The following is a 15,273-nucleotide window of genomic DNA, read 5'->3' as shown; positions in this document are numbered from 1 at the left end:
TTTGTATAGCAGTTCAGGCCCACTCACCAAAACGGATTAGAAAAAAAAAACTAGTTAACAAAAGATTTCTCTAATGAGCAGTTTTTCCATATACATTTTTGCAAAAAAGTTGAGATTTCCAATTTGCTAAATTAGTCCTAGTGTTGTTCTGAAAAAAAATTACATTTAGTGCAATCTTAGGTTTTAACAGTCCAACTTAATTAGCATTTACCTCAGATTAATATTTAAGAGTCTGCAGTAGATAAAATATTGTGAGGTCATTTAAAAATGAACCACAACATAGAATCTTACACAGGCAGTGCCTCTTATTGCTGGTAGTATTGCTGCTGAGGGTAAGGGTATCCTGGCTGCTGAGGTTGCTGTGCACTGTTGAAGAGGTGGCTACATGTATGGCATGTTGTACTGGCCATACGCATATTGGTTATATGCCATTGGCATGGGCATTGGGTAGTAGCCAGGATATCCTTGATACGAGGGGTAAGGAGGGCCCTGTGTCTCGAACAGAAGCAGGTGCAGCAGTAATTGGAGCAGGAGCACTTGTGGCAACTGGGAAAGTGGATCCAACAGCTGGAGGCTGAGGTTTGGGTTGAAACACAGTTCTGGGTGCAGGAGTTGGAACAGCAGAGGGGGCTCCTCCAATAGCAGCAGCAGCCTGGTATGCAGGTGCTGCTGGAATACTGGGTGCACTAGCTATGCTCCGCTGTAAGTCCTTTAAAAGTTCATCCCTTTCGGCCTTGCGAGCCATGTCAGAACATTTTGTTTGGAATTTCAGGAGGAACTCGGTAAACCCATTGTAGAATTTTGTTCCTTCTCTCAAGTTACCAACAAGTTCAACAAACTGAGCATGTGCTGCTGACACCTTCCTAAGTAATTCTTCCCTCTGATTAGCATCTGTGTTCGACTGTGTCGACTTTGAGAATTCTTCATGAGCAGTCTGAACATTAGCAAGCAACTCCTCCTGTTTTTTCAGATTTTGCTGCACTCTCTGAGTGTGGCTTCCATAAACTCGATCAAGTTCCGTCACCGAGATGGCCTCCTCATTTATGGCACCATCCTGAGCCAATACGGTCAGAAACTTGCTCAACATGTCAAACTGCACTGACTTTACATCATTTCCAAATGTCCTCCCTCCTTCTTGACTTCATTTAAAGAAGCAAGAAGAGTCTTCAGAAGCACAACGACCTCACTACCTTGAAGAGGTTTGGTAGGATTGCCTGATGTAGGGCAGCATTCAGCTCTGCTTCAGGTCTACAGACAAGTGCAATTACTTCACTGTGAGCAGCATAACGTTCTTGGGTCACTTTATCCGCTTTGGATGGCTTGGTCCAGCGTCGTTCCGAAATTAGCTCCCTCTGTTCTTAGGGGTTTGTACAGATCAGTTGAAGGTGTCCTTTGCCAGCGTTCTTTAAATTTTGCTTTCAGTTCATTATCTGTGACTTCCTCTTGATCAAGTATTCTCAGTGCCTCATCCAGAATTTCTCTGTTTCGTTGCAGAAGTTCTGGCAGCTCCCTTATAAGTTGATCTATTCCACCCTGCTGAATGACACTTTTGGACTTCTCCAGGATAGACTGAGGAACGCTGTCTCCAGAAATATCCTCTATGGCAGCTGGGAGATTCAAGGAGGCCAGAACACTATTGGCTAAATTTGTGGATTCTCTCATCTGTGCTATCAGTCTGTTCACTAAGTCGGCTCTTCACTGATTGTATATGCTCAAAGCTTGCTGCACTGCCAAAGGAACCAGCTTCGCAAAGAGATCGGTGAATTTCACATTGACAGGAGTAGGCTTCACCAATGTGGCTTTTCCTTTAGTCTCCAAGTCTTTCAAATCAGGAACACGGTCATGGTAAATGAAGTCATTATCCTTCTTCGCTGCAGTTAACACACGAGAGATTTGGTCCGAGAGGTCTTTCACATTGATATACTCATCATACCGAGAGGCAACCGTCTTCACCAAGTCTGATGCATGCTGTAATCTTGCAATCTCCTCACCAAACTTCCTCTGTTGCTTAGCCAGTATTAATTGATGGTACACTACATTGGCCTGCATCATGCAGTGTTTTGCAGCTAGAACAGGCAGCACTTCCTGGAAATAAAAATACTTGGGCAGGTTTTCCTTATACTGGCACTGTTTGAAGGTATCTCCATAGTAATCTGCAGCTTGATTGGCAAGTTTAGCTATTATTGCATCTTTCATTTTATCAGCTGCTGCTTTAAGGAAAAACACCTCCTGTGCTTGAGCCAAGATAATCAGACTGTATCTGGAGAGATGTCCATAGTGGGCTCTCGATTCAGTGCTGACAATACGGTATCCTTGATGTGCTGGAAAACTCCACTGGCGAGCTGGTAATTCTTAGCTGCTGCTTTTAATCCTTCATCATTCTCCAGATTCAGCTCTGCTGCAATTTGGCTGGCGAGAGCTCCAATATTAAACAATACACAGCTCTTCTCATATCCCAAATTCGCAAGGGCAAGTTTAACAGATCCTCCAAACAGAGATCCCTTATCAAATGCATCTTTCCAGGTGAAAGTTAAACAAAGCTGATTTTCTGAGAATGGAAACTTGGGCTCAATGGCACACAGTTGATCTGACATACTCGCCTGTGTGTCCCCGCTCAGGTAGGTGGCGTGGATGAACTTGGAAAGCGGCTTCACCACGTCCACCTCGGACGATTTCTTCAGCGTCACCGACACGAAAGTGCTGGCCATGGCCGCTACGCAGAGAGAAACAGCGAGCCCCGCTCTCCACCTCTCCTACTAACCACTTTCGCAATGATGTCCTTGAAGGTGTCCTTGTAACGTTTCCTCTGCCCACCTTTGGCTCGTTTGCCGTGAAGGAGTTCCGAGTAGAGCGCTTGCTTTGGGAGTCTCGTGTCAGGCATACGATCAATGTGACCTGCCCAGCGGAGCTGGTCGAGTGTGGTCAGTGCTTCGATGCTGGGGATGTTAGCCTGGTCGAGGACACTGATGTTGGTGCGTCTGTCCTCCCAGGGGATTTGTGGGATCTTGCGGAGACAGCATTGGTGGTATTTCTCCAGCGACTTGAGATGTCTACTGTCTCTGAGCCAGACAGGAGGGTGGGTATTACTACAGTCCTGTAGACCATGAGCTTGATAGATTTGAGGGCCTGGTCTTCAAACACTCTTTTCCTCAGGCGGCCCGAAGGCTGCATTGGCGCACTGGAGGCGGTGTTGGATCTCTTCGTCAATGTCTGCTCTGGTTGATAAGAGGTTCCCGAGATAAGGGAAGTGGTCCACATTGTCAAGGGCCGCGCCGTGGATCTTGATGAGTGGGGGGCAGTGCTGTGCGGTGAGGACAGGCTGGTGGAGGACCTTTGTCTTACGGATGTTTAGCTAAGGCCCATGCTTTCGTACGCCTCAATAAATGATATCCTCCTGCAGCCCATGACTTTCCTCTTCATTATCAACCACACAGTCAATTTTAGTGTCATCTGCAAACTTCTTAATCATACCCCCTATATTCCCTATAGGGGCATAATCTTAGAATATGGGGGTGCCCATTTAAAACTGAGGTGAGGAGGAATTTCTTCTCTCAGAGGGTTGTAAATCTGTGGAATTCACTGCCTCAGAGAGCTGTGGAAGTTGGGACATTGAATAAATTTAAGCCAGAAATAGACAGTTTCTTAACCGATAAGGGAATAAGAGGTTATGGGGAGTGGGCAGGGAAGTGGAGCTGAGTCCATGATCGGATCAGTCATGATCATAGGATGCAAGCCATCGGGTCCAGGGGACTTGTCCGCCTTTAGTGGGAACCTATGCAGGGAGACAGAGGGAAATAAAATAGAGACAGAAGCAAAAGATAGAAAGGAGAATAGTAAAAGTGGAGGGCAGAGAAACCCAAGGCAAAAAACAAAAAGGGCCACATTACAGCAGAATTCTAAAGGGTCAAAGTGTGTTAAAAAGACAAACCTGAAGGCTCTGTCCCTCAATGCAAGGAGTATTCGGAATAAGGTGGACAAATTAACTGCGCAGATAGCAGTTAGCGGATATGATGTAATTGGCATCACAGAGACATGGCTCCAGGGTGACCAAGGCTGGGAACTCAACATCCAGGGGTATTCAGCATTTTGAAGGATAGACAGAAAGGAAAAGGAGGTGGGGTGGCGTTGCTGGTTAAAGAGGAAATTAATGCAATTGTAAGGAAGGACATTAGCTTGGATGATGTGGAATCGGTATGGGTGGAGCTACGGAATACCAAAGGGCAGAAAACGCTAGTGGGAGTTGTGTACAGACCACCAAACAGTAGTAGTGAGGTTGGGGACAGCATCAAACAAGAAATAAGGGATGTGTGCAATAAAGGTACAGCAGTTATCATGGGTGACTTTAATCTACATATTGATTGGGCTAACTTAACCGGTAGCAATGCGGTGGAGGAGGATTTCCTGGAGTGTATGAGGGATGGTTTTCTAGACCAATATGTCGAGGAACCAACTAGAGAGCTGGCCATCCTAGACTGGGTGATGTGTAATGAGAAAGGACTAATTAGCAATCTTGTTGTGCGAGGCCCCTTGGGGAAGAGTGACCATAATATGGTAGAATTCTTTATTAAGATGGAGAGTGACACAGTTCATTCAGAAACTAGGGTCCTGAACTTAAGGAAAGGTAACTTCGAAGGTTTGAGGCATGAATTGGCTAGAATAGACTGGCAAAGGATACTTAAAGGGTTGACGGTGGATAGGCAATGGCAAACCTTCAAAGATCATATGGACGAACTTCAACAATTGTACATCCCTGTCTGGAGTAAAAATAAAACGGGGAATGTGGCTAACAAGGGAAATTAAGGATAGTGTTAAATCCAAGGAAGAGGCATACAAATTAGCCAGAAAAAGTAGCAAGCTGGAGGACTGGGAGAAATGTAGAATTCAGCGGAGGAGGACAAAGGGTTTAATTAGGAGGGGAAAATAGAGTACGAGAGGAAGCTTGCTGGGAACATAAAAACTGACTGCAAAAGCTTCCATAGATATGTGAAGAGAAAAAGATTAGTGAAGACAAACGTAGGTCCCTTGCAGTCAGATTCAGGTGAATTTATAATGGGGAACAAAGAAATGGCGGACCAGTTAAACAAATACTTTGGTTCTGTCTTCACGAAGGAAGACACAAATAACCTTCTGAATGTACTAGGGGACCGAGGGTCCAATGGGAAGGAGGAACTGAAGGAAATCCTTATTCGGCAGGAAATTTTGTTTGGGAAATTGATGGGATTGAAGTCCGATAAATCCCCTGGGCCTGATAGTCTGCATTGCAGAGTACTTAAGGAAGTGGCCCTCGAAATAGTGGATGCATTGGTGATAATTTTCCAACAGTCTATCGACTCTGGATCGATTCCTATGGACTGGAGGGTAGCTAAGGTAACACCACTTTTTAAGAAAGGAGGGAGAGAGAAAATGGGTAATTATAGACCGGTTAGCCTGACATCAGTAGTGGGGAAAATGTTGGAATCAATTGTTAAAGATGAAATAGCAGCACATTTAGAAAGCAGTGACGGATTTATGAAAGGAAATCCTGCTTGACAAATCTCCTAGAATCTTCTGGTAGAGTGGACAAGGGAGAACCAGTGGATGTGGTGTATTTGGACTTTCAAAAGAGATTGGTTTGCAAATTCAAAGCGCATGGTATTGGGGGTAATGTACTGACATGGATAGAGAACTGGTTGGCAGACAGGAAGCAGAGAGTCGGGATAAACGGGTCCTTTTCAGAATGGCAGGCAGTGACTAGTGGGGTGCCGCAGGGCTCAGTGCTGGGACCCCAGCTATTTACCATATACATTGGGAGGTGCAGCAAGACCTGGGTGTCATGGTACATCAGTCATTGAATGTTGGCATGCAGGTACAGTAGGCTCGAGGGGCTCGATGGCCTAATCCTGTTCCTAATTCTTATGTTCTTATGTTCTTATGTTCCCTGTTTTATTTTTACTCCATACAAGGATGTACAATTGTTGAAGTTTATCCATGTGATCATTAAATGTTTGCCATTGCCTATCCACCGTCAACCCTTTAAGTATCATTCCAAATCTATTCTAGTCACTTCATGTCTCATACCATCAAAGTTTCCTTTCCTTAAGTTCAGGACCCTAGTCTCTGAATTAAATGTGTCACTCTCCATCTGAATAAAGAATCCTACCATATTATGGTCACTCTTCCCCAAAGGGCCTCGCCTCGCACAACAAGATTGCTAATTAGTCCTTTCTCATTACACATCACTCAGTCTCGGATGGCCAGCCCTCTAGTTGGTTCCTCGACATATTGGTCGAGAAAACCATCCGCAATACACTCCAGGAAATACTCTTCCATTGTATTGCTACCAGTTTGGTTAGCCCAATCTATATGTAGATTAAAGTCGCCCATGATAACTGCTGTACCTTTATTGCACACATCCCTAATTTCTTGTTTGATGCTGTCCCCAACCTCACTACTACTGTTTGGTGGTCTGTACACAACTCCCACCAGCGTTTTCTGCCCTTTGGTATTCCGCAGCTCTACCCATACAGATTCCACAACATCCAAGCTAATGTCCTTCCTTACTATTGCATTAATTTCCTCTTTAACCAGCAATGCCACCCCATCACCTTTTCCTTTCTGTCTATCCTTCCTGAATGTTGAATACCCCTGGATGTTGAGTTCCCAACCTTGGTCACCCTGGAGCCATGTCTCCGTGATGCCAATTATATCATATCTGTTAATAGCTGCCTGTGCAGTTAATTTGTCCACCTTATTCTGAATACTCCTCGCATTGAGGTACAGAGCCTTCAGGCTTGTCTTTTTTAACACACTTTGTCCCTTTAGACTTTTGCTGTAATGTGACCCTTTTTGATTTTTGCCTTGGGTTTCTCTGCCCTCCATTTTTACTATTCTTCTTATCTTCTGCTTATCTGAGTCTCCGGGATTTTTGGTAGAGGTTTTAACCTGCTCACGATTAGTTTGGTTGCATTGATTGCTTTTAGAGGATCCAGGGTCACGCAAGGGTCAAAATCCTGGTCCAATTCACACCCGACCCGGAGTCCTGCCTCTGCCGTTTAAAACAATTGCCAGACCTCCCCTGCACTGTGGCCCGATCCGACCACACACACACAAACCCCTTGCCCCGTCCTCCACCATTTCTCCCAACACAACTTCACCTCATCCTTAGTTCCCATGGTCTGCCTGTTCTCCCATTCCGTCGATGCGTTAATTTTAGTCCTGTCTGTTTTCTGTAACAACCACCACCACCCTCCCATGGGGGGTGCTCCTTTTACCTACCAGACAAACCCGCCTACCATCGTTCACTCGCACCTTCGTGGTGGTGATGTTCACCTTTGGGCAGGACACTGATACCTCCCCAAGTGTGTTTGTGGTTTGCCTTGAGTATTTGCTCGGATTTAACCCTTGCCACCCTGGCCCACTCCCAGCGTGAGCCGAGGCACTTGTGCCCTGATTACTCCGTGTTGCCCCCCCCCACCCCCTGAGTTACAGTGGGGCGGGTCCCTCCCATACACCTGTATGTAAGGAATGTCTCAGTATCGCCCCGATCTCCCCACACTGCTTTCATCAGGATCATCCAGACGCCCATCTACAGCCTCCACCTCATCTTCCGTCCTCAACTCGATTCGCTTCAATAAAAACAAAATCCAGGAAAGCACTGCTCAGTGAGGGGTCTCCACTTCACAGGCCCCACTTAAATTACACACATATGATACCCGCTGTAATTACTGCAATCGCTGCGCCCCTGTTTTCGTTCTATCCTTAAATTTCTGATACATTTCCCTTCCCGAGTACTTGGGCAGCAACTCATATCAGTTTAACTAAATCAGCTTTAATTTCACAGAACCTTATGTCGAGCCTTTATGATGTAACCTTCTGGAGTTCACACAGCACTGTCCCATCAACGTTCAAGTTCGGGAACACTTTGAGCTCATTTCCATGTTAAAGGACCTCTCGCGGTAATCAACACTCCTGCTTAGAAGAAAAGTAAAGCATCCATTGTGGCTTTCCTGCCAGCCCAATGGGTTAATTTATCAATTCTGATCCCCTTTCTGTTATTGAGGGAAACATTCGAAACTTAATATTTTCTTAACATTTTACAAATGCTCAAATATTTACATTCAACTCTGTATAAGGTGTTGCTTTCTGAAGTCTTGTGCAGAGAGTGAGTTACCTTCCCTTCTTACGGCATTTTAAAAGTTGAGACACAGACCATTACTCATTACAATCAATCCATGCATACCAACAGCATTCGCCTTTTGCCCCCGCTCACACATTCTTGAAATTGGTCAGAAATGTTTTTATTTTTAAAATACCAATTGTTGATGTGAGTGCCTCATGTCCGGAACTCGAGGTTTTTCACACAATTTACACCAACCAGGATTTCACCTTGGTCATAATAAATGTCTGGTTTTTGCAAGTTAATTCACCTAAATAACTCCCAATTAATTCAGACCAATCTCAAACTAACCAGTGCCAGTTGAAAAAAACTACAGACAAATAAAACATCCATATACTTTTTTTAAAAACTTTTACATTCAGCCTGAAACATCAAAGAAAACCCTTTGTTTTTCATCATCATCATAGACAGTCCCTCGAAATCGAGGAAGACTTGCTTCCACTAAAAGTGAGTCCTTAGATGACTGAACAGTCCAACACAGGAACCACAGTCTCTGTCACAGGTGGGACAGACACTGGTTGAGGGAAAGGGTGGATGGGACAGGTTTGCCACACGCTCCTTCCGCTGCCTGCGTTTGGTTTCTGCATGCTCCCGGCGATGAGACTCGAGGTGCTCAGCGCCCTCCCGGATGCACTTCCTCCACTTAGGGCGGTCTTTGGGCCAGGAACTCCCAGGTGTCGGTGGGGATGTTGCACTTTATCAGGGAGGCTTTGAGGGGTTTCGCTGCCCAGACAGGCTTTCACACACAACACATTCCATGATTTCTCAAACATCCATTGGAGCAAATTCTATGTTTTATTTCTCTCGGCATGAAAGTTAGAAGCTTAAGTGTCGGGCTCATCTCCTTAGAATCATAGAAATGCTTCTCTATTTTTCCGTCTTTTAAACAATGTGTTTGCTCCAGTAAACACAATGCTTCTCTTTCGCTCATCCTGCCATGCTTTGAACTCCCTTTTGGATCCCGCAGGGTCCTTCTGCCCACCGTTTTTTTTACCTTTTACTGCACCACCTCAATGGCAGCTTTCAAATTTCTAAAACTGCTTTTGCAGCTACTGAGGAGGATTTGCTTCAAGTCCACACCACCCCCCCCAACTCTGGGCGACCCCCTCCTAAAATCCGCCCAGCGTCTATTAACATCCAGCGGACTATCTGTGGAGTCAGTGGGGCCTGTATCCCGGCTCGAGGCTGCCGATTTGTTCTCAGCGCAGTTATTGGTGGTCCCGGAACTTCACTGTACTGGGTCCCATCACCGGGCCCCTTCCCCTCTCCTCATCCCAGTCCATCCCAGCTTCTCCCGGTGCCATAAGACAAGCCATACCCCTGGCCCCGGATAATGCTCGGGTCAGCTTACTGATTTTCTCATTACAGAGCCCGTCAAACGCCTCTTCACGGAGCCGGTTTTGAGCTACCCTGTCTGGCACCTTGATATCCTTCAGCTGTCCTTCAGCCTTGTCAGCTCTCTCCCAGTTCCTCACACATTCCTCTCGCTGAGTCTGAAACTGTGGTTTGTTTTCGGTGACCTGGCGTTGCAGGTACTTGATCGTATTCCTCAACGTTTCTTCCTGCCTTTCCTCACTGAAACTTCCCATCAGCCGCCCAGCTCCGGTGGCCTTGTCACTGATGTTCCTCTCCAGTTGCCTATTCCCGGAATCCAGGTGTCTCAGCTTTTCCCTGAGAAGCTGTGTTTGTTTCTGTCGGCACATGAGCCAAATCGCCTTCTCTCTCCACCTGTCATGGTGACCACTCTGCCGCTTTTTCCTGCGGGTGCTCACAGTGTAACATTTCTCGTGCCCATATCTCAGAAATGTCTCTCATATTACAGACATATGAAGCCACCTCAGCCTCCAGAGACTTCCTACGGCTACCACCAGCTGCCCACTCTGCTGCCTTTCCCTGCGGAGAATCCATTTCCTTTGCCCCTGGCTTGGGAATACTTACCGACCCCCTCACCCGCCCCAAGCCCACCTCGGCTTCCCCGAGCCCACCTCACCTTCCCTGAGACCCCCTCACACTCCCTGAGACCCTTGACCCCCCCCCCCGAGTCCCCTCTAACCCTCCCCGAGACCCCTCTCACCCTCCCTGAGCCCCCCTCATCCTCCCCGGGACCCCCTCACCCTCCCCGGGACCCCCTCACCCTCCCTGGGACCCCCCTCACCCTCCCTGAGCCCCCCTCACTCTCCCCAAACCCCCCTCACCCTCCCCGGAACCCCCTCACCCTCCCCGAGCCCCCCTCACCCTCCCTGGGACCCCCCTCACCCTCCCCGGGACCCCCTCACCCTCCCCGGGACCCCCTCACCCTCCCCGGAACCCCCTCACCCTCCCTGGGACCCTCTCACCCTCCCTGAGCCCCCCTCACTCTCCCCGAGCCCCCCTCACCCTCCCCGGGACCCCCTCACCCTCCCTGGGACCCCTCACCCTCCCTGGGACCCCCTCACCCTCCCTGGGACCCCCTCACCCTCCCCGAGTCCCCCTCACCCTCCCTGGGACCCTCTCACCCTCCCTGAGCCCCCCTCACCCTCCCCGGGACCCCCTCACCCTCCCCGGGACCCCCTCACCCTCCCCGGGACCCCCTCACCCTCCCTGGGACCCCCCTCACCCTCCCTGAGCCTGCCTCGGCCTCCCTAGGGTTCCTTGCCCTCACTTTGCGCCTGTTTTTGTTCCAAGCCTCAGAGTCCTGCCGTGGTCATGACTTCTGTAAGGTTATTGCTTCCCTTGTCCTTACTACAGTTCTCTGACTCTGGGATTTACAGAAACAAAATATACACGGCACAAAGGTTTCGGCTCAACCCAAAACGATGAGTTTATTAAAACCAACAACACACAGTAAAAAACCCCTGAGAGATTGGTTTGAAAGATACAATCCACCAATTCCTCGGCTGTCTCTGACGCTGACTATTGGTCTGTTCCCTGGGTGCAGCTTGTGTCCCGAATACTGACCGGCTTCTGTTTCTCTTCCTGTGTTCTGCTGCTTTTCCTGCTGCGTGCCTTCGAAAGTGAATCTTCTTTATACCAAAAACCATCATCACGGGCAGTCCCTCGGGATCGAGGGAGACTTGCTTCCACTCTAAAAGTCGTTCTCAGGTGACTGAACAGTCCAATACAGGAACCACAGTCTCTGTCACAGGTGGGACAGACAGTGGTTGAGGGAAGGGGAGGGTGGGACTGGTTTGCCGCACGCTCCTTCCGCTGCCTGCGCTTGGTTTCTGCATGCTCTCGGCGACGAGACTCGAGGTGCTCAGCACCCTCCCGGATGCACTTCCTCCACTTAGGGCGGTCTTTGGCCAGGGACTCCCAGGTGTCGGTGGGGATGTTGCATTTTTTCAAGGAGGCTTTGAGGGTGTCCTTGAAATGTTTCCTCTGCCCACCTGGGGCTCGCTTGCCATGTAGGAGTTCTGAATAGAGCGCTTGCTTTGGGAGTCTTGAGTCCGGCATGTGAACAATGTGGCCTGCCCAACGGAAGCTGGTCGAGTGTGGTCATAGAAACATAGAAAATAGGTGCAGGAGTAGGCCATCCGGCCCTTCGAGCCTGCACCACCATTCAATATCATGGCTGATCATTCTTCAGTCCCCCGTTCCTGCTTTCTCTCCATACCCCTTGATCCCTTTAGCTGCAAGGGCCATATCTAACTCCTTCTTGAATATATCCAATGAACTGGCATCAACAACTCTCTGCGGCAGGGAATTCCATCAGTTAACAACTCTCTGAGTGAAGAAGTTCCTCCTCATCTCACTCCTAAATGGCCTGCCCCTTATCCTAAGACTATGTCCCCTGGTTCTGGACTTCCCCAACATCGGGAACATTCTTCCCACATCTAACCTGTCCAGTCCCGTCAGAATTTTATATGTTTCTATGAGATCCCCTCTCATCCTTCTAAACTCCGGTGAATACAGGCCCAGTTGATCCAGTCTCTCCTCATATGTCAGTCCTGCCATCCCTGGAATCAGTCTGGTGAACCTTCGCTGCACTCCCTCAATAGCAAGAACGTCCTTCCTCAGATTAGCAGACCAAAACTGAACACAATATTCCAGGTGTGGCCTCACCAAGGCCCTGTACAACTGCAGTAAGACCTCCCTGCTCTAATACTCAAATCCCCTAGCTATGAAGGCCAACATACCATTTGCCTTCTTCACCGCCTGCTGTACCTACATGCCAACCTTCTATGACTGATGAACCATGACACCCAGGTCTCGTTGCACCTCCTCCTTTCCTAATCTTCCGACATTCAGATAATATTCTGCCTTCGTGTTTTTGCCCCCAAAATGGATAACCCCACATTTATCCACATTATACTGCATCTGCCATGCATTTGCCCACTCACCTAACCTGTCCAAGTCACCCTGCAGTCTCTTAGCATCCTCCTCACAGCTCACACCGCCACCCAGCTTAGTGTCATCTGCAAACTTGGAGATATCTCACTCAATTCCATCATCCAAATCATTAATGCATATTGTAAATTGCTGGGGTCCCAGCACTGAACCCTGAGGCACTCCACTAGTCACTGCCTGCCATTCTGAAAAGGACCCGTTTATCCCGACTCTCTGCTTCCTGTCTGCCAACCAGTTCTCTATCCACGTCAGTACATTACCCCCAATACCATGTGCTTTGATTTTGTACACCAATCTCTTGTGTGGGACCTTGTCAAAAGCCTTTTGAAAGTCCAAATACATCACATCCACTGGTTCTCCCTTGTGCACTCTACTAGTTACAGGCTCAAAAAATTCCAGAAGATTTGTCAAGCATGATTTCCCTTTCATAAATCCATGCTGACTTGGACCGATCCTGTCACTGCTTTCCAAATGTGCTGCTATTTCATCTTTAATAATTGATTCCAACATTTTCCCCACTACTGATGTCAGGCTAACCGGTCTATAAGGTGCTTCGATGCTGGGGATGTTGGCCTGAGCGAGAACACTAACATTGGTTCTGTCCTCCCAGGGGATTTTCAGGATCTTGCGGAGACATCATTTCTCCAGCGCTGTGAGGTGCCTACTTATGGTCCACGTCTCTGAGCCATACAGGAGGGCGGGTATCACTACAGCCCTGTGGACCATGAGCTTAGTGCCAGATTTGAGGGCCTGATCTTCGAACACTCTTTTCCTCAGGCGGCCGAAGGCTGCGCTGGCGCACTGGAGGCGGTGTTGGATCTCGTTGTCAATGTCTGCCCTTGCTGATAGGAGGCTCCCGAGGTATGGGAAAGTGGTCCACGTTGTCCAGGGCCATGCCTTGGATCTTGTTGACTGTGGGGCAGTGCTGTGTGGTGGGGTCAGGTTGGTGGAGGACCTTTGTCTTACGGATGTTTAGTGTAAGGTCCGTGCTTTCGTACGCCTCAGTGAAGATGTCTAAGAATTGTCATTCCATTGTCTGGGCCTACCCGGATACCGGGCTTTCTGGGGCCACAGGCCAGAAACAATGTAACCCCGTAAGGTCAATGAATATATGAATGTTCTTGTATCTTTCCCGACAAGAAACCATTGAAGGTATGAATGTCTCTCTCCTGCTGCCATTGTCTAGTGACGTAGCTCAATGAAATATATCCTATATCGTTGTCCCTCATGATGTCAGATGGTTTGGCTGCAATGTAAGAATTAACCCTTTCCTGCCCCGCTCCTTTTGCAGGCTTTAACGCAGTTCTGAGGTTTTATGTTCAATAGTCCAATTTTTACCATTGGGGGAGAGTCACCATAACCCAGGTCGGTGATTGGAGCGTGGGCAGGTACAGCAGGAGTGGTGAGGTCGGGGCGAAGGAGCGGTGAGAGACTGTAGAGGGACATGATCAGGGCCCGGGGGGGGGGTGAGTTTGGGGCCCAGAAGAGACGCGGGCCCAGGGGCAGCATGGGCCGGCCCACAATGCGATGTGTGTGTGCACTAGGTCCGTGCAGCAGAGCTGGTCTCCAGTCGTCCTGGTTAATCCTTGCTACACTGAAAGTTGGCATGCAGGTACAGCAGGTGGTGAAGAATGCAAATGGTATGTTGGCCTTCATAGCTAGGGGATTTGAGTATAAGAGCAGGGAGGTCTTACTGCAGTTGTACAGGCCTTGGTGAGGCCTCACCTGGAATATTGTGTTCAGTTTTGGTCTCCTAATCTGAGGAAGGACGTTCTTGCTATTGAGGGAGTGCAGCGAAGGTTCACCAGACTGATTCCCGGGATTGCAGGACTGACATATGAGGAGAGACTGGATCGACTGGGCCTGTATTCACTGGAGTTTAGAAGGATGAGAGGGGACCCCATAGAAACATATAAGATTCTGACGGGACTGGACAGGTTAGATGCGGGAAGAATGTTCCTGATGTTGGGGAAGTCCAGAACCAGGGGACACAGTCTATGGATAAGTGGTAAGCCATTGAGGACCGAAATAAGGAGAAATTTCTTCACTCAGAGAGTTGTTAACCTGTGGAATTCCCTGCCGCAGAGAGCCATTGATGCCAGTTCATTGGATATATTCAAGAGGGAATTAGATATGGCTCTTTGTCTAAAGGGATCAAGGGGTATGGAGAGAAAGCAGGAAAGGGATACTGAGGGGAATGATCAGCCATGATCTTATTGAATAGTGGTGTAGGCTCGAAGGGCCGAATGGCCTACTCCTGCACCTATTTTCTATGTTTCTATGTTTCTATGTTTCTATGTTTCTATGTTTCTATGTTTCTATGTTACTGAACCAAGACCTAGCAGCGGCCACCACACATTAAAAAAATCCACGCACAGATATCTTCCACCCTTCAGGATGTAGTTCAGGACCTGAAATGTCAGGTCCTGTGAACTCATCCCTATTTGGCGTGGAAGCAAGTCATCCTCGATGCGAGGGACCACCTATGGTGATGAGTTCTGTGTTGCAACCTCCCGAGGTTGGCACCTCATTTTTAGGTACTCCTCGTGCTGCTCCTGGCACGCAGCTCCTGACAGACCGCATTGCGGCACTGGAGCTGCGGGTGGATTCACTCTGGAGCATGCACGATGCTGAGAATGATGGGAATAGCACGTGTAGCGAGTTGGTCTTACCGCAGGTAAAGGGTACACAGCCAGATAGGGAATGGAAGACCAGCAGGAAGAGCAGTGCAAGGAAGGTAGTGCAGGGGTCCCCTGCGGTCATCCCCCTGCAAAACAGATACACCACTTTGA

At 48.3% G+C, this 15,273-nt stretch overlaps 1 pseudogene; it reads right to left on the bottom strand.

Annotated features, from left to right (window-relative positions):
- Positions 1 to 305: 305 nt before the first annotated feature.
- Positions 306 to 2,708, bottom strand: LOC139229253 (programmed cell death 6-interacting protein pseudogene; annotated as a pseudogene).
- Positions 2,709 to 15,273: the final 12,565 nt, after the last annotated feature.

The sequence above is a fragment of the Pristiophorus japonicus genome, chromosome 2 (assembly GCF_044704955.1).
Source record: "Pristiophorus japonicus isolate sPriJap1 chromosome 2, sPriJap1.hap1, whole genome shotgun sequence".
NCBI lineage: Eukaryota > Metazoa > Chordata > Chondrichthyes > Pristiophoridae > Pristiophorus > Pristiophorus japonicus.
This window is presented reverse-complemented; position numbering and strand designations above follow the sequence as displayed.